This window comes from Coffea arabica, chromosome 2c (genome assembly GCF_036785885.1).
Source record: "Coffea arabica cultivar ET-39 chromosome 2c, Coffea Arabica ET-39 HiFi, whole genome shotgun sequence".
NCBI lineage: Eukaryota > Viridiplantae > Streptophyta > Magnoliopsida > Gentianales > Rubiaceae > Coffea > Coffea arabica.
Window position 1 is genome coordinate 5632931 of NC_092312.1, and position 14088 is coordinate 5647018.

The following is a 14088-nucleotide window of genomic DNA, read 5'->3' on the forward strand; positions in this document are numbered from 1 at the left end:
AAAATTCAAAAAAAGGTATGTATTCTCATGCTGACGGGTGTGAGTATTTTAATCTTAATCAACTGCAATGCTGTTAATGTCTGCCTTTAAAAAAGCTAACTTAAGCCAATGATACAAGTGCTCGATCCCCTATATTTTTTGTAAGTACATCTCTATTAGTGATTCAGTTTTTCCATGAAGTACGTTGTAGTGGGGCAAATTTCCCAGTTGCCACGTGTCAGTTTGGACATGATGACCTGTCAGCTCGGCCAACCAATCTACGGATTAGCTCGGATATTGTGATATGACAGCTCGGACAGAGCAGCTCGGAGTGGAGAGAGGTCAGCTCGGCTGTAGCCGCCGCCTTTCCATGAAGTGGGGCTGATGGGCCGCCGCCTCCGGATCTTCAGGGGTGGTTGTATGAAACCCTAGAAGAACTCCGAACCCTAAGGGGATTTTGACTCCTATATGGAAACTACCACCTATTAAGCCTATATATACAGCACCACAAGACGACACAAGGTACGCCATCTTTAGTACTTCCTACTGTTGCTTTACTCTTGAGCTCTACTGACTTGACCGTCGGAGCTATTCCAGGGACCCTAGTCCCGCAGTCGTTCTTTCTTCGCAGGGCATTCAGTTCGGCCTTCCCCTATTAGCTCGGCAGCTCCCGACCAGCTCGGCTTGTAGTGGCCCAACTCAGGGAACTAGTCTCGTCTGTCCATTTGCAGGTCGGCTCGTTCACCTGGCCAGCTCGCTCAGCCCGTCGCAGCTCAGCTCGGATCTGGTTTTTGGCGGTCGCATCAATTGGCGCCGTCTGTGGAAACACGTAATTCTTCTCTTGCGAATCATGCCAAGAACGAGATCCCAGAGGAATGCCGATGGATTCAAGGGGAACGAGGGAAGCAGCCCCCAACAGCCCTCACGAGGGCCGACTCCTGGAGACGAGGGTGTGGGGCTCTCAGGAATTTCGCCGGAGCAGTTGGTCCAGGCGGTGGCAGGGAACCTGCCAACTTTTGAAGCAATTGTGAATTACCTCAAGGGGCAGGCAGTAGGTGATCCTGGCCAGGGGCTAAAGAGCCAGGGAGATGGGCTGTCAGAATCCCGAACAGGGAGCCCTAACCCCCGGCCCAAGCGGGTGCGCCGGGAGCTCACGCGTGAACAGGTCGACGTCGTGGAGTCTTCTCACAAACACTCCCGAACTGAGCACCCGGAGCTCTTCCGAAGGCATTCAAGGGGAGAGCTCTCCCAGCGGAGAGAGCCGCACCAGGTGCAGGACGAGTTGGACCTGCTGTTGGATTCTGAGGCGGACAGGTACATCGCCTCTCCCTTTGTCCCTGATATTGAGAACTACCCGCTGCCTGCGAAGTTCAAAATACCGACCATGAAATCCTACGACGCGACTACGGATCCGGAGGATCATCTGTTCACATTCTTGACACAAATGCGCCTACAAACAGCCGCCGATGCAGTTAGATGTAAGACCTTTCCAATGTTCCTGGAGGGAAAGGCACGCCAGTGGTTCCAGGGACTCCCCCCCAGGTCAGTTCGGTCCTTCAGCCAGCTCGCGCGATTGTTCTCAGCTCAGTTCATCTCGTCGCGAGCCTTTTCCAAGAGTACTGCTCACCTGATGACAGTTCAGCAAAGGTCCGAGGAATCGCTGCGCGAATACATGGTCCGATTCAACAATGAGTCCCTCCAGATCCGGGATCGGGACGATAAGGTCGTCATGGCCGCCTTCATCAACGGACTTTTGTATTCTCAAAAAATTCAATGGAAAAATTCAAAAAAAGGTATGTATTCTCATGCTGACGGGTGTGAGTATTTTAATCTTAATCAACTGCAATGCTGTTAATGTCTGCCTTTAAAAATGCTAACTTAAGCCAATGATACAAGTGCTCGATCCCCTATATTTTTTGTAAGCACATCTCTATTAGTGATTCAGTTTTTCCATGAAGTACGTCTTTTACCTTCTTTCTTTTATATCGGACATGCAGTCTCCGGAAACAGTCTATAGCTATCACATGACCACCCTCCCCTAGCTAAAAATAATTTGAGATCAAACTTTTTTTTTTTTTTTTCGAATAGTTAGAAGTTGTATTCATGATTCAAAAATTTTACACTTGTAGAGCAACGACTCCAAGATACTATACAAAAGTGTCAATCACACCGATGATTGTGTGATTCCTCATCCCTGCATATGTCTACTGCATAACTACTCACAACTTCACATATTTCATCATTTTCTGTACCTAAACAAAACGAACATTTTTGAAACAAAGAGCTTAAGGTGTTGAGATCAAACTTAGCTAGCTGTTTATTTCCACGAGTTTTTCATCTTTGAATTGTTGACTTTCAGCTTTCGAGCTAGTTGCATGTATATTGAGACTCGGTCACGGTAGGTTAAAAGGAATACAAACCCTACCGGCCCCTGAAAAAAGGGCTAAACTCATTTATTGATTTGATGACACGCACATCAATAAATAGATGTTGTTACCACCTTAGTATCTGGTCGGCCGCGTCTAGGGCTATCAACGGGCCGGAATTCATTATTTCGGACCCGAATTACTATACTGGAATCGGATCCGACCCGTTTACCCGACGGGTCTTTTATTCTATGTTTCGGATCCGGATCCGGATCCGCGGGTCCTGGATCCGGGTCTGGTCTACCCGCACAAATTTAGCAAAATTTATAATTTTTAATAAAAATGAGAAAACAATATATTTGTAAACTAATTTCTAACTAATGCAAAGAAAAAACCAAATAAGAAAAGAAATCAAATTGACTTTACTCAAATACATCACCCTAATCAAATTATATTGATAAATATATATTTTTTAAATTATTAATTCATTTATATCCGGATCCGGGTCTAATACGGGCCCGAATACTATATTCCGTATCCGACCCGTTTTTTTGTTTGACAAAACGGATCCGGATCCGAATCCGGAAAACGGAATTAAATCCCTACCCATACCCGCAATAATTTCACGGATCCGGGTCTAGACCCGACCCGTTGACGGGCCTAGCCGCGTCTGGTTGTTCTACACTCCTAATGCTAGCTGCAACAGTACTCCTAAACTTCTCTTGAACATCCCATGCATATAAATTGTAAGTCACAACAATGAGGAAGGCTAACGTTAATATGTGTTTAGATAGCATTTTTCAACGCATTTTTTAAAATATTTTTAATCACTTTTTTTTTTAAATTTTACATACAGCACATCGTAAAAAATATTACAATAATTATTCTAAATAATATTCAGATAATCTCCTATATACCCACATTTTTTTTTTCCAAGACACCCACAGAAAACCAAACGCAGAATAGGACATGAACGATTTCTTATGTGGTAGAATTGAATTATATGCTGGGTACCAGCCGCGCGCTGTTTCGTCAAGAGTTGATTAATTAGTACATTCATGGTATCTATACCTGCCCTGAATGATTGAATATCAATGCCTCGCTTCATTTTCAATTATCCCGGTTGGAACTATGACTACACAAGTCAAATTTTGACGGCATTTGCATGTATTTTATAGATGGCATTCGTGTACCTTCATCTAACTCCCTCTACGTAACCACAGATTCCCCATCAAAATTCTCCGAACTCAACCATAGCCGGCTATCCATCTATGAGGCTATCCCTCTCCCTGAAATGAAAGGTTCAGCCCACTTAACCCCCTTCGCAGAGTCAACTATTGCTCCCTTTCTGAAGAGACTTCCGTCCATTGTTTATTGATGGATCCTTACTTATATATGTCATTCTATAAAAGAGTCCGCATTTAATTATGTATTATATGAATTTATGTTCGAGGGGAATTGTTTAATTTTGGGTTTGTTTGGAAGGTATTAGCAGTTAGGACAGCGTTAGGATGCATCCTATTTGATGGTGGTTGCGGTTCTTGGATATATGTTTTATAATGTACAAGTGGCCTCTTCCGATTTATGACTCCCCAATTAATCAGTAATGAGTAACACGAAAACATCAGAAAAAAGAGAGAAGAACGCTAAAATGGATTATATGGAGTAACTTCAAGATTGTACTCGAAGGAATCTAAAGCCCAACCAATAATTGGTTTGGTCGACTAGCTAGGTGTCAATAAGACAAAATAATTAAGTAAAAGTGGGCGGCATGAATTACCGGTTTCAATTTTTCTAAATAATATTTCGCGTGTATCATAAACACATTTTTTAGTCTATTTTTTTTTATATTCTCAATTACTATTTTATTTCATATACATTACATCATAAAAAGTGCTACAGTTTCTCAGTAGTTTTTTTAAAAATTTTTAGAAGGAAAAGGGAAGAAGAATTCTAAGGAGATCAATTTTATTTGAAAATAAATTAGAAAAAGTAAACAGAAGCTCCTAAACGCTGGTTGTATTCTGTTGTTCTTCGTTTAGTTTCTTCTCCTCTTCTCGTTATCAAATGGACAATGCCGGCGTTGGAAAATAATATTTATTCGTTGCCACAAGCTTTTTCAAAGTGAAAGAAAAAGCGCCGATAAACATTAGTTAAACCTGAGACTCCAACTATTAGAGGTTCTAAGTTCAAATAGCCTAAGTACTTCTTCTTATTTCTTAAATCTCATCTCGTCCCTACCGGAAAAAAGAAAAAAAAAAAAAAACTATGATAAAACCGAAAATGGTAGGCGATACACCACCTAAGCCCATACATCACGAGATTGATTTATTTTATTGATACAACGCCGTAAGTTGAATTTATACATCACTGACACTAGCACTTTAGATCAATACAGTAAGTTGAATTTATGCATGCAACTAACTATTGCCGGCTTCATCAAGATTAGTATACTACTATGTAAGACCCAATTTAGGAATCTTTGATGTAATTTAGGTTCATCGAGCTCAGGATGTTCTTTTTTTTTTTTTGTCTAATATTTTTTTCTAACAGGAGCTGTTGAAAAAGCATTTTTTTTCTAGAGATCGTAGCATGAGGACGATTATTGTGATATACCCACTGACGTCGAAAACCCATATAATTGGGTTTCAAAGAGCGTTGAACAAGAAGTGTGGTTTCAGATCAAAGAAGAAGTCGCAATCACAGCTGCAAGAGTGAGCAGAAGAAACAAAATGCATCGCCGTCGTCGTATTTTCTGAGTCCACCAGAACAAACGCAATTTGGCTGGTCAGAGATGTACAGTGGTATTGTGCTGATAATCTGTGTGAATATGGGAGGTGCATTGCATGTTGTCTACAAATTAATGAATGCAGAACGATAAAATGGATAGGGATGCTATGACAAGGGGGAGGTCAGTGCAGGCTTCCCAATTATGTGACTGCATGTTAATCATGTTGCATCAAACGAAACGACAAACCAATTCATCATCTCTTCTCTTCCCCAAGCAGAGGCTGGCTACTTGTAACACCGCAAACTGCAACAGCTCGATTCTTGAAGATGGTTTAAAAAAAAAATAAATTTAACTTAATGGACATTTTTAGGAGACGGTTTACGGTAGGATTTTCTAAGAATTAATAGCATGACCATGTGGACCGAAATATGACTCGGGCTTCACTTTAAGAATCTAATTTTGTAGTAGGAAGATACACCACAGGAACCGGGGGATCACGACCACCCACAAGATAATAAATCACTCCGAATTGGGAAGGTGTTTGGATTGCATTTTTTTGAAAGAGTTTTTGGAGGAAAAAGTTGATGTAAGACTTTTTGAAATGTAATACGTGCCAAGTAAGAAAACATGGTTAAAAAATGTGTTAAGAAATTATTCCTTAAAAACTAAAAAAAAAAAAATTTCCAAAAAATTCGCAAAACAAATATGTAGAACGTATACTTTTAAGTCACCTTTAAGTTTATTTAGCTTTTTTTTTTTCAAGTTTTTACTTTACGCACTTAAGAGATTGTTGCTACGCCATATTCATTTGAACAACTATACAGATAATTGTCATAAATATAGTTTTACAGGATACATGAGGTAAGCCGAGTTAATTTAATCAAGGCGGACAAAAGTGTGTATATATATATACTAGGGAGGAACAGCCCGAGCGACGCGCGGGAATTTGGTGCTTGTGATTCAAGATAATTAATAATTATTGCTTAATATTTTATAATATAGGAACTGAAGTATGATGATTTTATCATGTGATTTTAATAGAAAAATCATAAGTTACATAGTGAGTCAATAAAATAATGTGCAATGAAACATTCTTATCGTTATACCATATACTATGTAAGAATCCGTTGTGATCAAAGGTTATGTTTGAATTTCAACCACAAAGATAAGGGTAGTTTGAAAATATAAGAATGCTTGAAGTGCAATTGAAAATTATTGTTGAAAACTGAATATAAGGACAGATTTATCAATATTGTTGAAAATTGAATATATATTTATTGATGAAGAAAAATGAATTGCTGAATTTTTTCTACTTAATTAAATATGAATATATAGTTCTAGATTTATGGTCATTATAAAGTTTAAATTATATAAAACAATATTTTAAAAAAAAATAATATCTACCAAGTTTTTGATATGGGGTACGTGATTTGATGTATACTATTTTATATTATTGTGAAAGTATATAAACAAAGCTTTAAAAATTAGTAAATAATTTTTTAAAGTTAATATGAATGAATATGTAGGATTGCTGTTAATTTTTGTATTTAATTTATTTATATTTGTATAAATTCACGATAAATAAATAAATAAAACCGTGCTCAGGCACGGGCAAAATTCTAGTTATATATATATATGAAGCTCAAATTAACCACCTCTGTTGGTCTGCTTAATTAATTGGTGCGAAGAACTTGTAATTGAGAATCCATTTCCATTCAAGTTTGTCCACGAAGAATCTCACTTCTCAGTACCTGCTGGCTAAGACGCAGCTAACAAAAAACTAGCGTTTCCTTTTAGTCCATGGGAGTCGAATTCTTTTTCTTACACCGAATCCATTACAAGGAAGAACGCAATGATAACCACCGAAACCCCATCCCTCCAGGATCCATGCATGTTGAAAGGAGCAAGGGGGACTCTGTATCAGCATGGCACTTTGACAGAATGCCGACTGGGTCACACCACAGCAGCAAATGTATTGCAATGTCCTATGGGTATCAGAGCAAAGTAGCAAACAGCACCAAAACACCAAGTGCCGCGTACTGATGAATGTGATGAAACTTTGCTAGTGGGATTACCAGCGGGCAAGCAATATAACCAATCTTGTGGTGACACATCCTTACCCTCCACTTGATTGTGTGCCAACATTTGTTGTCCGTAGTCAAGAATATATCATTATAATAGCAGCAGTATAATGTGGAAAATATATGCGCATCTCTGCCATGAAAGATCCGATCGTAGTACAGTTATTCCTAGGACAAACAAGCCATACTCTGCTCGAAGCCTAACCCCAACAAAAAAAAAAAAAAAAAAAAAAAAAGCACTGTAACAGGTTTAAATAACTTTTAATCTCGCGTACACAACATCACGTTACAAGATGTTATTACAGTAAATGATTTTTTTTTAGTTAACTTTTGATCCAAGCACCCCATGAATTATAATTTGTTTTCTGATATTTGGAGGACTAAGCTGTCTCCAAGTTCTAATCACTACTACGTATTGATTTGGACCTAAGAGCAGCATGTTCGAGGCTTTTTTTTTTTGGAGTAAATCACTTGCATTACTTGAAAATCCTGGCACACAAAACAGCAGTATAGTTGTTGCCGCATAGTAAAAAAGAAAAAAAAAATGCTAAACAAGTGATATAAAAGGTCGGATATTCTCAATGCAGTAGACAAGCATTGTTGTACCTGGCACATCATGGTCGTAAGAGGAGTATGCACCAGATGATTGGTTTCATACGCTTTAAGTACGTATGTGTGTGTACAGGATTGCACAACCAAGATGGTCCAGTCCCAAGCCGGAAGGAGCCAAAGCAATAAGGAAGCATGATGAAGACCGTCTTCTGTATCTTTCTTCCTTGGAGGTCATCAAGAAATTATAATCTAGGCAAAGTACGAAAAAGGAGGGAGCATTCAGGGGGACCTTTCGATTTCTTAATGGTGGAGACAGGTGTTTGTGTCCTAACTATTAATCGTGTTGGATATTTTTCAAATGTGGGAGGGAAAGCGATGTGGTTATTGGCTAGATCGGACAAATTCTCCAAGGAGCAGCTTATCTGATAGACATCTTTGGACAAAACATGTTAAATCACTTTTCCAATGGATCTAATGCATTGAACGGCATCATTTTCGTTTCCACCCTGTTAGATTATACAACGTCACTGCCAAAGGACTCGAATAACCAACCTCCCTCAAAAGGCAATAGAAGATAAAGCGCACAAGTGGACGTTGACTTAACAAGTCACAAAAGAAAAAAAAAAAAAAAACCACTCAGAATTAGCGATTTTTTCTTCTTCTTTTTTTTTTTTTTTTACTAAGGATTCGTATGATCTATTAAATTATTGAATTGTTAAATATTAAATCAAATATATTTAAGCTCATTTAGTAATAAGTGAAAGCTTATCACTTATTTTTGGAAGCAAGTTTTATCTAGAAAATTTAGTGACATTTAATTAACACATATTTTCATTTTTTGGTTATTAAACGCTTCTGAACATTTTAATATTTAAATTTATTAAATTTAAGTGTTATCAAATAGAGCCTAAGTAGCAGGGACGAGGTGATTTAATGGTCAAGGACTAGAAGGGCCATCAACGAATATTACAATGTTCCTTACTGTTTATTTGAACTCAAATTATGAAGAAAAAAATTTCATTACATCATAAACATATTTTTTTAATTATTTTTTTTTGTACCTTACATGCATTATCTTATAAAAGTACTATAGCATTATTTTGAAAAATGTTTCCACTAATCTTTAATCCAAACACTTGCGTGTGTGTTGGATGCTTATGCAAACTTTTACGACATGATAAGCATCGAGCACAGGAGCTGTAATTTAGAATGCGATAAACATTAAAATATTTGAGAGTCCTGACAATTGTGCTTGATTCTTTTTTCATTTGATCTTACTACCGACTCCTGCTGTCGTTTCACACATTCCAATAGAAAATACAGCAGAACTTTTGGACACCGTTAACAGCTCTCTTTAAATTCGAAGAAACACTTTCGAAGACACCATACAACAATTGTAAATTTCCGTCGTACTACAATACACACTGCCAAATGATATAAGCAAACTACTCAACAAGGACGTAATTAATTAGGCATTAGAAAAAAGGAAGAAAAAAAAAGCGCTTTTACGCTAGAAGAGGTTATGCATGGGATGAATTTCTTAATTAATTCATTGAAGAAAATACCCGTTCCACAAAATTAAATAAAAATTGCTCGTCATTTGCATTTGCTTTAGGGATAGTTGCTGACCGATCAACTCCAGCCATTGGTTGACAATCTTTTTAATTCTTAGTGCTTGAATTTAGCAATCAAAACAACATCATCATCACCGGACTCCACTTATTAACTACTGTATATATAGGGAGATGAACACCTGAAAAATGTTGATTGTCATCTTGAGAATGTCTTGTTGCTGTCCCTCCCTCCCTTCCTTGATCTCTGCCCTAATTTTTTATGCTGAAAGAAGTCTTCGGCACTGTAACCTATTATTACCGAAAACATAATGATGATGGTTTCTCATTTTAGGGAGTGGAGTGGACTAGACAATAATTAGGCAGGGGACACATATTATCAATTTATGGGCCAGACCTTCTTCATACCCTACGCATAAGCAGTGAGAAATATTAATCTTGGGTTGATTCCACATTCCACCCTTTAATTATATACGCATTGCCATCTTACTCCCTACACGTGATAATCAGACTCCGTTTGGATCGGTAATTTTTTGAAAAACAAATCCTTATACTATATAAGATTGAGTTTTGGTGAAAAGAGGGGGTTGCATTTCAACCGTATAGGCAGGGACTTTTTAGGAATGTGAAATATTCTGTAGTGTTTTACAAGCTATAGGTACAAGTGAGGGAAGATTGTGGTTAGGTATATTAACCGAAATACCCTTATTTATAGACATTTAAAACTTTATGTTGTTGAAACATATGGGTATTTATGGTATGTGCAATTAATCTGCAACCATTTGTTGCTTTTAGTACAACACATATAAGCCTGTGGGTTTGTGAAATTACTTAAATAGCCTTCACACATTATAAGTGCGGTCATTACGAAAAGAAAAAGTCATGACCATAAATACGGCAATTGAATCACACGGTCATTACTGAAATGGCCTTCACACATCATAAGTGCGCCGTTTGACTAATGATTACTAAACTTGGAAATCACTTGTAGAGGGAACCCACAAGTAAAAAGGAATAAGAAAGGCCAACCTTACTCAACCGTCACCGTGGTTACAGCTCAGGTGTGGAAGCACCTCCTTTTAGATCTCATTCTCTATCATTTATATTTGAATTTAATGGCAAAAAACGTGGACCTACTAATGGCTCCTGAGATTCGGGGATTGGGTTTTCTCTTGCAACCTTTGTCTGAAATAGAATGCCGCATCGTTTCCCCTCTCACCCGAACTTATGGCCGAAACACTTCATTTCTTTCTCATTATAGCCTCCATTAAATAGCCAGACGTTGGTAAGTTAATGCCCAACGGCTGCGTCGGTTATGATTGTTTCCATACCTCCTCTTCACCTTCTTCCGTTTCAACTTTTTCATATTCTGGGATTGGAATATTTTTTTATACTCTTATACTGCATAAATCCTAGGCATGGAAACAATCACCGCCCACTGAAGCAAGAAGTTGCAGAGGGTCCGACCGACAATCTTTATGAGGGTCATTAACTTAATTTGGGATTTGATGAGGCTTTCACTTGGTCTCTGCTTCATTTTGGTCCCATGATTTTTTCATTCTGCTACAGCTTGTCCTTAATCACCTTCTATTAGTAAGTTAATGACTCACTCACTTGAAGATCAACCGAATGTGGACATTAGCAGCGCGTAGTCTTTCACCACAGAACTCCTTCAGCTTACTTGCTTCCTTAAGCCAAAAACACCAAAAATAGCTACTCCGACAAGAAAAAGCACCAACATCCTTGCGTTGCCTCCACTTTCAACTTCAGCAGTCAGAGTAGTTGAAGCAGGAAGTTGCGGAGGGCTCTCGATCATGTATGCTCTACATTCATCATGTAGATGCTGAAGTTAGGACCAAAATGAAGAAACCACCAAGAAGCAACACATTTGACTGCTGTCTATTACAGCATCTACATGAGTTTGCTACTATTCGTATCACTAAATAAGTAGACATATATGATATCTTATTTAACATACTCTGCTATCTATCTCGTAATTTTTTTTTGAAACAATTTCATAAATATTTGTTTGTACACCTTTGGGAACTTGCTGCATCTAATTATTTGTGTTCGGGAACTTCCTGATTCTAATATTAAAAAACTCTTATGTTGTTTGTCTTATAATCATACCTGCTTTTAATTATTTATCGCAACGTACTATTCTTGCAATATATTATTATTTGTCCAACCAAAAAATATTCTTCAACCACAGGCATCAAACACCCGCGCGATGCACGGGCACTCATCCTCTAGTTTAACATATACAATGTTTTAATAATATATAAATAAAAATAATTTTAAAAATACAAAAAAAAATTAATCTCATTTACGGCAAAAGATTTTCACCTATACTGTTACAATAAAGTATTTCAAAAACATCCCTAAAAATAGCTAATTCAAACGGAACCTAATTTTTAAGCTGTAAAATTTGTCCCACTCAAGTGAAATTGTTGGTGGAAGTGGAATGATTTTATCCTTGAATGAATGGGACAAAAATGAGATGCCATTTTAGGGGGACCAGAGTTGGATGACTTTCATGCTTTAGGAGCTCGAGTACGATAGGTTTTATACTTCAAGAACTCAAGTATCTCATTCTATGGCTTCAAACTAATGTGAAAGTTTGAATACATTTGAAAACTAAAGTATCTCATTTTATAGATTTGAAACTAATGTGAAAGTTTGAAGGGTGTAAAACGAAACTATCCCTAAACGATCCAAAATTCTATTCCTCTTCTTTGTGAGGGAATATATAGGAGAATATTTTTTTCTTTTCGTCCGGTATTATAGCAACGCAGCAATAAGCTGCAGGTAAAGATACGTCTGAGCACAGCAACATGATGTGAACTCGATCTTTATTTACATGCAAATGTAACGTATCCATCCTCTCTGAAAGAAAAATAGCAGTTCAGAAATCCTGACATTACAAGACCGGAAAAAGTAAAAGCCGTGCTTGGTTGGAGTTGGAACTCAGAACTGAAAAGGGCAACATTCAGTGCATGTGACAGTATGATGAAAATTTCTGATTCTGAGCGATACGCGTTGTTTGTCATATGGTCCAAGACATTAATTTCACCACTAACAGGTACCTCGCGTTCTTTTGGGCCTTCTCAGCCCGTTAATGGTACACAAGCCTAAAGTCAAAGCCTACTGACTCTGATCTGCGAACAGCCGAAATCTTAAATAATATGTTCTTGCAAACAAAAATTGTGAAAACCGTGCAGCATCCTTAGTTGGACGTCGGGCGCCTTCCAGCGGGAAAAAAAAGTAGTTAAATTCACACTTCTCCGTTCTCACCAATTCGCACCATAAATTTTAAGGTTCATACAAATTAGTGATTTAGGATTAAAAGAATGTGGATTTAGACTCTTTAAACGCCATTCATCAAAAAAGAAAGTAACAAACACCCTGAGCATGCAGACCCTTGACATTGACCGCCAAAACCAAATGAGAAAAACCTGACGAAGATCCGAGCCCGACAGCCCGAGAGAATTTGCAAAATTGGGCAAGAGTCTGGAATCAGGTTGACATTACCATTAGGGCCAGAAAGAGTTATTAAATTCGTTAGTTGTGTGGTGCGCTGCAGCAAGCCAATAAGCAAAACGGATAAATTTAATTAAAATTAATTCTTGAACTCTCCAGAGGAAACTCATAATGCGATTTCACTAGCTGTGTACCGTACTAAAGCATGCCAATAGTAACAGCTCAAAAGAAAACGATAACAGACTTTCCAGCAGGCATTCATCCTCTCATTTCTTTCTGGGTTCAGTGAAAGTCTGCCGTTCATAGATCAGGCCCAACTCGCCTCCTCGCATTGCTTCCCACAATTAGGGCTAAAGTGGCTGCGCTTAGGTCCATAATGCACTACAATTAGTAAACCACAATCGATGAAAATTTTGAAGCCCTTTCCGCCCCCCAAAAAAAAAAAAAAATCCTTATTTAATTTTTTTTTTCCAGAGACGATAACTGTTGTATTATCCAATCTCTCCTAATACAACAATCTCTCCTACACTAGGGTAGGGGACGAACCTAAAGAGACCCAGAGATAATCCGGAAGGAACTGAACCACCACCGGACCAAATGAATGCACTATACACCAACCTAAATTTTTTTAAGCAAAGCCACTTTGAACCCTTGCCTCCCGCCCCCCACCAAGCTTTAATGCTTTGGCGGCAGCCACTGTTCCAAAGGCTGGTGGTTTCCTTATTTAATTAGAAACTGCGTTTTGCAGTTGCAGGAAGAAGATCATCAGGAGGACAACTTCCTTTTAAATTTAAATAAAAAATAAACACGAGAGGACAACTTCCATAACCTCCAACCGACCAAACCAAACCAACCAACATGACGGTAGCAGAGGTTCTTAAGAAACCATAACCTCCAACCAACGAATATGACATCATCCAGCCACCAGTAATGCGCACTTAACAACCTAGCCCTCTGCACTTTTTTTTTTCCCAGCAACGACACATTTTGTATAACCTACTCTATCCTAATCTAAAGGGAGAAGGAGCCTAGGGAGGCTTGTGTTAGGTGTTAGTAGATATCCAGACCCAACTAGCCCAAAAGAGTACTATGACACTACGTTTAGATTTTTTTTGCTACAGGTAATATTTGAACTCTCACCTACAGCAGCCCAAGGAATGACTTAAGTCCCTCTCTAGCGACCACTGAGCGGTTCCATCCCCCTGTACTTGACAACCAAAATTTGTGACATCTCAGATTATAAAGAATGATTACACGAGAAAAAGCAAGCATGAGGTAAGCACAACATGCGCAAGCAATGTACACTTTATGTTGTGGCATTTTGAAGA